Source organism: Danio rerio, chromosome 1 (genome assembly GCF_049306965.1).
Source record: "Danio rerio strain Tuebingen ecotype United States chromosome 1, GRCz12tu, whole genome shotgun sequence".
In the NCBI taxonomy this organism is placed as follows: Eukaryota; Metazoa; Chordata; class Actinopteri; order Cypriniformes; family Danionidae; genus Danio; species Danio rerio.
This window is the reverse complement of record NC_133176.1, coordinates 45,570,001-45,583,915: the sequence shown is the minus strand read 5'-3', so window position 1 is coordinate 45,583,915 and position 13,915 is coordinate 45,570,001. Positions and strand designations below refer to the sequence as shown.

The window sequence follows — 13,915 nt, the reverse complement described above, 5'->3', positions numbered from 1 at the left end:
ATATATATATATATATATATATATATATATATATATATATATATATATATATATATATATATATACATACTTACATATTTTAGTTTTTTTTTTATGTCCACCCAAAGGAAAAAATCTCTTACAAGTTCGAAACAAAGAAAGAGTGATTAAATGAAACCAAGTTATTATGTAAAAACGCTAAATAGATAAATAAATAAATAAATAAATAAATAAATAAATAAATAAATAAAAACATTCACTAGTATTGCATTACAAGGGTACATCAAGTAACTTTTACAAATCACTAAATAAAATATAACTCAGTGCATTTTAAAACACATTTGCTAGAGTCAGCTCTCTGAGCAGCTTTCCTTGTCCTAAGATTCTTGGCCCTGGTTAATAAGATACCATATTTCAAACTAAAGTTCGGTGTCATCCATGTTCTGCTAATAGGCTAAATGAAAAGGCCATTTTCTGTGTGCAGCCACAGTTAACAATGTATTTTAATAGCCCTTCTTACAGTCAATTATTAAGGATACAACACAAAGGGATGGAGAAAGCAGATATGTTACCTTCTCCTTCATCAGTAATCGTTCACAAAATAAAAAATCTTCACTTTAATCTATTTCATTTGCCAAAATAGATAACTTTATAACTAACATCAAATTTGAATATGCAAAATTCACAACACTTAATAAAGTATTAATACAGAAAACCAGTCGGAATTAAAATAATCACTAAACTTAATATACAGTACAGCATCGTGTCAATGCAGCATGTGCACCAAACCTTCTTACTCCCTACATCATTCCGTTGATCCATCATTAAATCAGGCGGGCCGGGAACTTAAGTAAAACCTCAGTTAGGCTTCCTGATAAAAGAATTCCCGATAGGAATCTTACAGCTGAGTGCAAGGTGGCAAAAAGTCAAGGGAAGCGTGCAATACTGTGGGAAGAGCAAGTCAAAGTCCTCAACGTCCCCATTCACGGTGGCTCAAATACATCTAAAGGGCAGGATTACAGGAAGGAAGGAGAGAGATTGAGAAAAAATCCTTCCTCTGTCCTTGATAACTCCATGAGAATGCATGAAGGATCAGCTCCTTCCTTTTGAGATTCCAGAGTCAACGGCTTTGGTGAAAAGCGAACAAACGTACAGATGGTGATCAGTCCAGTCCGTGCAAACCAAAATGAGATCAGCTGTAGAGCAATTAAGCAAGACTCTGAAAAAAAATGAATTGGATTAAACGAAGCTGATTGTTCACTGAAATGTGCCAGTGGATAATAAGAAACAACAGTATTCAGCTCTATCCAAAGATATGGACAGCAAGACAGAAGAATATTTTTTTTTGTTGGCCCAAAATATACAGTTGAAGTCAAAAGTTGTGAGTTTTTTTCCCCCAAACATTTCCCAAATTATGTTTAACAGAGCAAGGAATTTTTCACAGTCTTTACTATATATTTTTTCCTTCTAGAGAAAGTCTTATTTGTTTTATTTTGGCTAGAATAAAAGCAGTTAAAAAATTTTTAAACCATTTTATGGTCAGTGATTACTATCACTGAGTAACTGCCAGTCATGCGGCCTTGTGCGTGTGCTTTGTGTTGTAACTTGTGATCGCTCCTCGTGGCTTGTAATCATGTATTTATTATAAATTAATATTTGTAATGTATCTCTCAGGTTAAATCCATCTCGCACTGAATTCAGTCGACCAATCACAACCGGTTCATCGGACCAATCACTGCAGAATAGCATCCCACAAAGGAGAGGTTTGGGAACAGATGAATCACTGAACAAATCATATAGGAGTCGTTTGAGATAATTAGGTAAAAATAAATGCATATTATAAGACAATGAAATTGTTTTTTGGCCTAGCATGCATATCAGCCTGTTGTTGGAGACCCCCAAAACTAAAATAAGTATGACTTTTTTATTGAGTAATAGGGTCTCTTTAAAACGTTTATGTTTACAAATTTGTTGAAAAAAATCTTCTCTTTGGGGAAAAATATACTGAGGGCTAATATTTCAGGAGGGCTACTATTTCTGACATATATACTGTAAACAAGCGTCATGTGCAATCAAATAAAAGTATCCAATAAAGAATGAAAGAAACATGAATTTAAAACCACAATTTCAGCTTCCACCAAGCATCTTTCTATACAGCATGAAGAAATGAAGAAACAGGATGTTGCATAATTTCATCAGTACTTTCACCAAATGAAAGTGTGAAAATATTAATTGGAACACTATGACCTTTTACAATAACAAAGGTCTTAATGTTAAGAAAGACAATGCATGCTCATTTAAAAACATGTGCCTACATTTTTGCTTAACGACAGAAATATGATTACTAAAGCTTCCAATTAAATCTCAACAAATTTTAGAACTGTTTCCTATATGTTACAAACTTATTCATATAAAATAGTGATAGTGATCATAAAAATGTTATTAATCCCTGTGAGGTGAAACTCATTTGCCACCATTGACATCACAAATACAGTAAATTACCAGACAACAAACACCACAAAAACAGGACAATAACACATCATTTGTCCAAACTACACATCACAACAGTAAAATCCTATCTGTGTGATTTGTTATGATCTGCTCACACAACAGCAATTGATATGTTTAGGGTTAAGATTAAGCCTTCTTTCTCAAATAAAAAAAAGCATTTTTCCATATGAAAAAGAGTGCAGCTGTTTAATAAAAAAATATATTATTATCGAGGATCTAACTTTGGTTTAAAAATTCAGGAAGGGAGACACAAAATTGAGGAAAATGTGGTCGATTTATATTCAATTTTCTGCATTTAAATGTATTTCATAATTCAGGAAACAAAAAAAATCTGAACAGAGCGTGCTGAATTACTATTTTGTAATATAAATTGGAGATAGACAGCAGAAAAATTATATTTAGGCATATTTTATGACAGTGTTGACCGTTATATTATTTATTTGCTTTTATGCAAACGTTAGACTAGCATCAACAGGTGAATATACTGAATCAACCAACTCACATCTTCTTTATTTCATTCATGTTGACATTAAAGTCATCTGGTTCTGGTTGGCATTTCATTGCTGTCTGAAATGATAATTTCAACACTAATACCAGCTCATTAGAAGACTTTTCAGCAAGTTATTTTTAGAATGTGCATGCAAGTTATTAGATGAGAACGCATGCATCAACACACGTAGACTCCATCTCCATCATGTTCTGATTGGTGCCGCTCCTCATGGCGAAGACAGTGTGCGGATAAAAAAAAAAAAAATTATAGAAAATCAGGCAGACTCAATTCCACAGTGGAAATTACACTTCTGCTTATGGTACATGTACTTTAAGGTATACAAGACTACATTTAAAGTAGTGTGCAAAAGTCCTAGACACTATACCAACTTTGTTGGCCTAAGGAGTTTTCACAATATATAATCAATCAGTCTCTTTATTAAAAGCAAACAAAAATATTGAAAAAATGTAAAAACAACAAAAGCAGCACAACATTTCCTTTGCAAGTAAAAGTCTATGTTTAATGTGGCTTCCCTTGGCACCAAGCACAGCTTGAACTGTTTTGTTCTGATTGTCCTGACATTTTGCTGTGTAATATCCGGCTCCTTTTAGCACTTTCCAGAGTTCATCTTTAGGTTTAGAGTGTCATATCGTTCTCTTTCCGTCCAGGTGGTTTCATACAGCCTCTGTAATATTCAGGTCGGGACCCTGTAGAGGACATTTCATGATCATGTCTATGTTTCATCAGCTGTTTTCTATCTATAATTAGGATTTCACTGCAATTAGCGAATCATTATCATGCTGAAAATGAAAATTATTACCACTGAAGTCCTTTCAAGAAGGATAATGGCATAATGAATTAAAACCTCTCTATACTTTTCAACATTCACAATTCCATCAATTCAGAAAATATTGCCAACAACATTGGAAGAAATGCAGCACAAATGAGAATAAGCAGCCTCCCTCTCCATCAAAATAATTCAAAGTCTAATCTAACCTACAGTAGCTCCTATTTTAACAAACATACATCAACTGAAAGATAATGTATTCACATTGTGTAAATCTTAATTAAAAAAAGTAAATTATGACAGAATTTAAATTTTGTTTTAGTGAACTATCCCTTTTTTGAAGAAAAAAAAAGTATGACTGCATGTAAATCCAAAGGATGCAATCAAAATCTAGTATCACATTTCAATTAATATGAAGAACGCAGCTACCCAATAAAGATAGACAGCTATCTATTTAGGCAGGCTACAGATTGCTAAGATACTCATTGTGGCATCTGAAAACAGAAGAATCAGAACACTAGACCTGTCTAATACAATGTCCATCCAGACATGCCGTCCTCTCTCATGCTGGCATTTAAAGGACGCTTGTCTTTTGATCTGGGATTCCTACAAAGCGCAGAGAGGTCTTGATGTTTGATCTGACACATGATGCGCTCTCTGCTCTCTTCAGCTCTGACTTTGTAACCTGACTGTTTAATGTTAGCATTCTGCATACAGATTAAAGCTACCCTGCATGGAAAACGAAACAAACAACCCAACATGAAGATGCCTGGTAAACAAAAAAAAAAAAAATATATATATATATATATATATATATATATATATATATATATATATATATATATATATATATATATATATATATATATATATATCCACGGATGCTAGATAATGACGCCTCAGGATGTTTTTGTTGCCTCCTCAGTTTTGTTCAACCCACATGAACTTTCACTAAAAGAAAAGTTTTTTTTTTTTGTTTTTTTTTTTTTTCAGAAAACTCTTTGACCAAATGAAAAACAGGAGTGGGTCATATAGCCAAAACTTTATAATATGAGGACTTTTATGTTATATTTGTACAGCAAAATGTTCTATATTGCATTACAATATAGTCTATTTAGTCTATATATAATATATATATATATATATATATATATATATATATATATATATATATATATATATATATATATATATATATATATATATATATATATATATTATTGGGGGTCGTTGTTGGGGGCTCGGGTTTGACTAGTGCTTTGCAATGATGCTTTTTAACTGATGTTGACTAGTCACGCTACGCAGATCACGTAGTTTTGACCGTAACTACAGGCAGCCTTAAACACTAATTATTACATAACAAAAAAAGTGTGAAACAACTGAAAATTTGTCATATTGTAGGTTCTTCAAATTAGCCACCTTTTGCATTGATTACTGCTTTGCACACTCTTGGCATTCTCTTGATAAGCTTCAAGAGGTAGTCATAGAGGTAGAGGTTTCGATTTCTCACATTCGCTCGCCACGCGTCTATATTTGAAATAAACTTCTTGAGCTGATGATAGTAACGTGCGTGTGATTATTGAAGTGCTTCTGACATTCGATCCTTTTGAAAATGAACAAACCCAAGAGTGAAGCGCAAAAAAACTAAGGAGAAGCCGATAAAACCTAAAACATGAACAAACTACCATGCTTAACTATTAATATCACTTTTTGGACTATTTTAAACTAGGAATGATGAAATCACTTTCTAACAAGAGGTTACATGTGCTGGTGAAGATTAAAGATGCAGGTGAGAGCAACTTTCTGATGTACACCATGCACACCAAAAGGTGGCTGTGGAACGCAAGCCTGATAAAGGTGACCCATAACAACCCGTAGTGTACCACTCAGTGGAAACAGGCCATAATGTAGGTTCCCTGAATGAAACTGCCCTTAGATCATTGCACTGAATTTAAATGTTATTTTTCTTATGGCAGTGTCAATAATTCACATGAACATTAAGTGAACTTTAAATCGTCAGTTATGTGTCAGCCAGTTAGATCGCACCATACAAATACCATTAAGCTGATGATAGCCAATTGCGTTTACGCAACACTGGAAAAGGCATGAGTTTGGCTATTGTCCCTTGTGACACTTTGCCGCTGACATGTTTTGTGTATGAACCGTGAAATGCACTGCCATGGAGGTGTGGCAAACTTCAAGTGTAAACATACCAGGTGAGTGTAGTGAAGATACATGCAGTGTGAGGAGACTTCTGATCACCAGGAAGAGCAGTAACCATGAAAAAGGCACGACTTGAGCAAGATTTTTGAGCAGCTTTTTGACCTGCACATCTAAATGATAAAATCTGCATCTGAGCAAGTCTCTAACAGAGAGTCGATGCCTTTGTCTTTTGTGAATTATGTTGTTATGAAATAAATTGGTGTTCCATGTATTGTCATGTGTTCCATGTACGATGTATGCATTACTTTTGCACTAAATATATCTGTTTTTGTTACATTTTTAATACTGCGTGCCTTGACTAATGTGTTGACTGCATTTATTTTGCACTGAAATTAGCCCATGCTATTATTGCACTATTAACGAAGTGAAATGCTGACAATGCATTAGTTTTCCACTCAAATTAGTCATTGGTAATGTTAAATCGTTTTTGTGACGTGTTATGAGCTGTCAAATAGCATGTGTATATGTATTTCCTGTAAATAAAGACCAAACAGTGGCATGTAACAAAATATTTGTGGCTTGTGCTTTATTGATGACATCACCAGCGACTAGTCGACGTCGACTCGACTTTAATAACATTAAATCTGAGCTCCTTTAACCTTTAATATATATATATAAATCAAAGTCCTGGGGTGAGTAAGATTCCTATTTTTATTTAATACACAATATTATACTATAAAACAATAAAACACCACTGATAAAGTGATTCATATAATAAGAAACACTTGAATGATAATGTCCACTGAACTTGAAATTAATAATAATAAAACGCAGCTGATGAAGTAATTAAAAATCTTCTGAATAATAATGCATGCTACACTCTACTCTATATGTTTTATATATAATCCTATCGAATCTATATCTATTTGTCTATATATTTTACAAACATAAATGTGAAATATAAATATTAATGTCTTTCACTGTTAATCAGTTTAATACAAATGCAACTGCTTAAAAAGTAATAATTTAAAGTTAATAAGGCAATTAGACAAACACTTACTCTAAAATTCGGTGTAATATACTGTACTTTTTCTGTACAATTCTACTATTATATGTTATAGATTGTAGGACATGGAACAAATGCCCTGTTTTGATCTCCACGACCCTTTTCACATTTTCACTGCCAAAATGAAATACATATATTTTTAGAAACATCATAAATGCAAAAGAACTGCATTTGCTACACATTTAAATCACTTCTGCTACATCAAAGCTGGTTTGTGATGTTTCTGGGTTTCTAAATTCAGGTCATATTTATAGCATACCCCACTGTATCATTACTAACACATGCAAAATTCTACTAGTCTAAAACAGCCAGTGCAAATGAAATTTTAATACCCTGGATGTGTGCTGATCAGAAGTAGACACAGAATTATTCAAAAATAGAAACAGCTCTGTAGCTGCTTCTTATTATAAGGTAATCAGCGCAGGAAGTTTTGCAGAGACTATATTAGTTCTTGATTGACAACAGTGAAACTTTTGAGCAGGAAATGCAAAAAATGAACATTTCAACAATTACACCGACAAGCCCTTCATCATCACCAGTGTTGGGTGTAATAAAGAAAGGGACTGCTATGAATTTTTTAGGTAATTTTATTACAGTACTTATACTTGCTTTAAAGTTTCTGTAAGCTTTTGACTCTTCTAAAGCACACACATACTATAATATGTTTGCATAATTTTTTCAGAAACTTGCTAAGTGAACATACTTGTTTATCTGAGAAACAATGCTAAAATCAGAAATTCTGCTTTGAAAATGTGCAGCACGTGTCGGACGTTACTATTGGCTGTCTTATTTTTGGTTCTTTTAACCCACCCAATGTCACTTTAGCCAATTACATTTCAGCACCCTGGGTTGCCTTGTTAGAAAACTGCGTATTCATTCATTCAGAAAGGCTCTCAAAGTACACATCCATGACAGAAATGTGACCTCCGGTGGACGGCAGGCTCCGAAATGAGACACAGATTCAGAGTTCCACATGAGGTGGTTTTTTTTATTAGCATATGATGTCAATATTACAAACCTAAAGGTTGGGTGAGCAAGTTACTTTGTAACCCTGTGTCATAACAAGACTCTACGTGACAAGATTTGCAGTGATATACAATTTGACAGTTTGCACAAGACGAAACAGGACAGAAATTTATATACAGCCAATCAGAAGCACAGAATAGTGCACTTACTGCACTCCAATGAAATGGTAAGGTTTATCATTTAATGAATACATATTAAATATCTTTAACAGTATTAAATGTAGATGCTGAATCACTGATATGTGTTGGTTTACACTAAGTCACAGTTCTAAAGTTCAGTTTCAAACGGTTTATTTTATTTTCAAGATCTGAAGTGAACTATATGCTGCTGCATTTAGTAGTATGGCAATATATGTAATGTAAAATTACATTTAAACTCACATTATTATCATTTAACACTTAATAAAGCACATGAGGTGTAGCCGAGGTGGTTATTGTCAGTTTATCCTGTTGTTCAGCTGCCAGATATAGAAGCCGTATCTAATATTTCAAATTGAGATGTTGGTTAAAACAAAATCTTATTTTAATATGGAAAATATTCCTTCTATTGTGTGCCTTTATTTTATGTAGAGCACAGCTTGAATTAGCCTTTAAGCTCGATAGTTAGGCACATTTCTGTTGATGTTGTCAATCTGGCAACATGTGCTTGCGTGTGTTTTGAACCAGGCATGCAATACCTAGTTCAACGACTGGGTGTCAAACGTACATACTGCACCTTTAATGTAGGCTACATGAATTCAATAGTTCTAAATCAGTTCAGAGCAAATTTAAGTTTTGCAGAATAAAAAAGAACATTCTTTTTTTTCAACTAAAGAACTTTCAACTACAAATGTGTAAGAAAAAAATATTATTGACAAACCAGCTCATGACAATATAAAGTATACATTTAGAGTAGCAGAGTAATTATGTGTGTGTGTGTGTGTGTGTGTGTGTGTGTGTGTGTGTGTGTGTGTGTGTGTGTGTGTGTGTGTGTGTGTGTGTGTGTGTGTGTGTGTGTGTGTGTGTGTGTGTGTGTGTGTGTGTGTGTGTCTTTGTGTGTGTGTGTATATATATATATACATATATATGTTTTGTAGTACTTTAAATGCACTTTAAATTCCCAGATGATGCACTTATTCAACTGGTAAAATGAAGTGTGCAAGTGTGCACTGATGTTGGATAACTTTAGTTGTTTTGGATTGTGAATGCAAAATTCTCTTACGAGAGTGATTATAGCGCCTCCCGATGGTGAATGCAATTATACTTATGGCAGGTGTTATTTGGTAGTTTGGTCATTTATTTAGCTAATTTGGCAACCGTCAAACGTTATCAGGGATTTCTGCTTAGTAAAAAAATGTTGGTGTTCCATTTGGGACGACACTACTTACATATACTAGGCTGTTGAGTGTGTAAGTGCATAAATAAATAATGCAGAAGTATAGTGTGCCATTAGGGATGCAGCTATATATTGTTTTTCATATATTTTGTTTAATAACCTTTTTATTTGTCTGACAATTGCACATTTATTTATTTACTTGCTTTTTTGTTTGTTATTTATTCTATTATTAATAATTTATATATATATATATATATATATATATATATATATATATATATATATATATATATATATATATATATATATATATATATATATATATAYATATATATATATATATATATATATATATATATAGGCAAAATAAAAGTACAAATGCACATGCCCAAGTATTTATTTATTTAACTTTTTTATTATTTATTTATTTATTATTGATAAATAAAATTATATATTTATAGCCTAAATTGAAGTACAGTTTGACATTTAAAAATGAAAGACTAAAAGTTAATTTCTATTTTTCTATCCATTGAGATTTGTGTGGACGTTTATTATTGAGTCCCCTAATTAAATTATTTCAAAGTTACATTTCAGACAGAGTTATTATAAAATTAATTAAAAATTGATTTTAACAATATAATTAGTAATTAATTGCACTTTTAAAGCTATTTACCCAACACTCATCACCACCGCCTTCTATTTCAATCTTTTCCCAAGTGAACTATCTGACAACAACACAGCTGAAGAGGAGGATCAGCTGCAAGATCAACGTGCATGCGGCTTTCAGGTTAGCAGTAGGAAGCTAATCTCTGTGAAAAATGGATGCAGATTGGCAACAAATTGTTTAGTAAAACCGCATCACCACCCTGTCAGTCAATTTTGGAAAGATATTATCAGACATACGCCATAAATCAGCTTTTATAAGCATACGGAAAGAACGAAACAGCGAATAACAACACGAGAAGAGAGCAGAGAGTTTACAAGAAAGGAAGAGAAATTAAGTATAAAAAACAAGCTATAAAGATAAAGAGGTGGAAAATGAAAGGTGTACGAGAGACAGACAGAAAAGTCGCTTTAAGGCTGCCAACCAGCCTGGCTTCAATCAGTGCTATCAAGGCCACACAAAAGCATCTCTAGACTCCAATCAAACACCTGTACTGAGGGACAAATGTCGAGCGTGTCAACAAACAGACCATTAAAGCCAGCGCAGAAGCAGATAAACATGCCTCAAATAAACAAATGCAATTTGAAGCTTTTAAGATACGATTAATAAGATACGCACAATCCTCAATTGGCGAACACATTTAAATGCTACGCTGCTAGTTTTCCGCATTAAAGGCCGACAGTGAGTGAGATTGTTAGCGCTGATGGAATCTAATACTCGATGGAATCAGCTCAGCATGTCTGAAGTGAATGAATTTACATTTCCTCAAAAAGATTGTCAAACAGAGGAGAACGAAATGGATAAACATCCACCCACTCTTCCCTGGATAAAAGCACATGCGCGTATGAAGATCTCATTCAAATAGAGTGAAAGAAAAGTTGCTGGTCTAGAGTTCGGTGAGGATTGAGGTCGACGCGTGCTCATGTTCTTGACCGAATGATCCTACGCCAAAGGAAAATATTTAAGGTGTTTGCTCATTCGTAGAAATGATTGAATAAGTCTAACCTGAGAAAAGTGTTTTGGGTTTGACATGAAAGAACATTCAGTGAATTACAAATGTTATTAAAGGGTCAAAAGCTACCAAAAATGTCAATTGTAAACCAAAATATTTTATATGGCCCCTTTTCAGAGTCTGTTACGATGCTTTTAATATTTAGATTTTTTAATAAACTAATAAACATTTAGACATAATTATGTATGTATTATATCATATTTGCATCAAATTACAATTGTAATTGATGTAAATTGAATTACCATTTATGTGAGGTGTTTTTAATGCAGCATCTATGTGGTAAGGCAGTGAATTTGATGTTGTTCTCTCTTCCGACTTCCGTTATCAGTCCCACACAATTTTTTCCCCTTTTCTGAAAGTTTTCATAACACCATCTTGGAGTTTTCCTTTAATTTTTTTAGCAAATATGATAGATGGCTGTCTGTGAAAACTGTAACATTCATACACTGCTGTGCGAGGTCTGGAAGAATTGTAGACATTGAAGAGAAGATGCTGTTTTCTAAACTGCAAAAGCAATGCACCTCTATACAGTGTATTCAGAAACATCTTTGTGTTTACAGGCAATGAGGAAGCCTCCAAATGAAAAATGTTGATAAGGTAATTTGGTTTCTAACACATTCTGTAAACAAAAGACCCATGACAACAGACTGAGCCATCTGACCAATCAGAACAGAGTAAGCACTAATAGGTACTAGGTTTACACTAAATGCGAATTTAAGTATTTGTGCATAAATATGCAAAATATCTGCTCCGAATGCTTGATATTTGCCTTAATGTGAGTTAAAAAAAATGGAGCTCGGGAATAAAATTAGCATGATATGAATTATTCACAAGTAAAAGAATTAGGTAATATAAACATACTTGTCCAAGAAATAAAATAAAATAAACAAAATAAAAAAAAATAAAATAAAATAAAATAAAATAAAATAAAATAAAACTAAATTAAATTAAATTAAATTAAATGTTCAGAATTATTGGCAATTTATTCCCCAAAAAGGCCATTTTTTCTTTGCCTTTTTGTATGCATTTTAATCATATTAGATATGTAATTGTAATCATCCTATATTGTGATTCTAGAAACTGATAATCTGCAGTGCACGGCACTGAAAATTAAATAATAAATGAAAATGTAAATTTACATGAGGCGAAACACATCCCACAATCGCTGTTTTCAACGAAAAGGCGATAAGTTCTGCCCAAAAAGTTGCTAAAAGTCATTAGATTATGTCATATGTTAATTTGTATATTATTGACGTCATTATGTTCTACCATTTCTGTTCAAGTCTATGATTAATAAAGGGGTATTTATGTGTGCACTTCACTTTAAGCATGTCAATTTAACAAAATTTAGTGCTGTTTGAATACAGTATATCATTATAGATGTGTAGTGAATTTGGAGTAATCTCTCAAATGTAATAAACTCAGACAAGTACTAAAAGTGTAACTAAAATATCAGTGTTTGTAAACAAGAAAAGAATAAACAGTCAAATTAAATTGTTAAAATAAAGGAGAAGCAGATCGGTTTGACTGTACAAGGGGAATACATCACACTGCCGGTGCTAAATCATTTGCCGTTGGTACGCAGAGGGGTGATCTGCCGTCAGGCTGCAGGTGGGAGAGGCAGCTGTACGAGGACTGGGCCGCTTGTCAGTGCTCTGAGGCAGGGGAGGGGCCGGCGGCAACACCCGCAGCTCATTGAGAAGTGTAGGGAGGGTACAGTATGGACAAATGACAGTCTATAAATATCTCCAGTAACACATAACAAAGCCGCTAGATTTGTCACTAGTCACTTTTGGGAAAATTTGTCGCTAGAGGGGTCTGAAAAGTCGCTAAATCTAGCGACAAAGTTGCTAAGTTGGCAACACTGCCCACAAGTAATCTAGAGGAAGTGGCATTGAGTTTGGTGCAAACCCAGTATTAGAAAGAGCAGTTTAGAGAGACCAGATGCTAAAACAAACCATTTCAGCTTTAATTAATGTTCTGTGAAAATCTCTTTCTTTTAATATTGAATAATGAAATTCTTGAATAATGAAATGAAATTCTAAAGTAGCAAAAAGGGGCAAGATTGACATTCAAGAACATCCAATTGAAGTTTATATTGAAATGTATCTTCAGAGATTCATTCTGCAGCAACAAGAAATGGTTTTACATTCTAAGTTTTTTTTTTTTCATTCTTCCAACATCTGAAATAAGTCACAGAAGACAATCTCCATATGCTTTAAATACGTCTGGTGGGTGGAGGTGCTGAGAGGGTGTAAACCCCATCAGTTAGAACTAGATCTGTGAAACTTCACAGGCAATGCCGGGAGTTAAATGTGTAAATGATGCTAATTATTACCCACCAGCAATTCTAAGCTAATCTAGCAGATGCACTAATACATTAAAAAATGATTGAGCTTAAATAAGCATGCCACTTTTTTTGTTAATATGCTCATTTTACAACTTTCCTACAGTTGAACAGTTGAGGTTTACCATTTTTGAATCTATTCAGCCAAACTTCCGGTCTGGTGGAAGTGATTTTAGCTTAGCTTAGCAAAAATCATTGAATTGGAATAGACCATTAGGATCTCGCTCAAAATTAAAAAAAAAAAAAGTTTTTAATAATTTTCTTATTTAAAGCTCGACTTTTCTGTAGTTACATTGTGTACTAAGAGAGACAGACAATAACAATTGGCTATTTTTTAGATTAAAATGGCTAGGAACTTTACTCTTATTTTGGCGCAATAATCAAGGAACTTTGCTGTTGTACCATGGCTGCAGCATGGGAATATATATAATGCAGCAGCTGAAAATAGTTCCCAGCTAACAGCACTGTGTAAGATCATTGAGCCTGCTGCAACCATGGTATGGCAAAGTTCCTGATTAATATAATGTCCGAATGAGAGTATAGTTCCTATCAAAAT

At 33.4% G+C, this 13,915-nt stretch overlaps 1 protein-coding gene across 4 annotated transcripts in view; it reads right to left on the bottom strand.

The window, feature by feature from the left end:
- Nucleotides 1-13,915, bottom strand: part of ctnna2 (catenin (cadherin-associated protein), alpha 2) — an 814,561-nt gene that overhangs the window by 710,060 nt on the left and 90,586 nt on the right. The window lies entirely within an intron of this gene.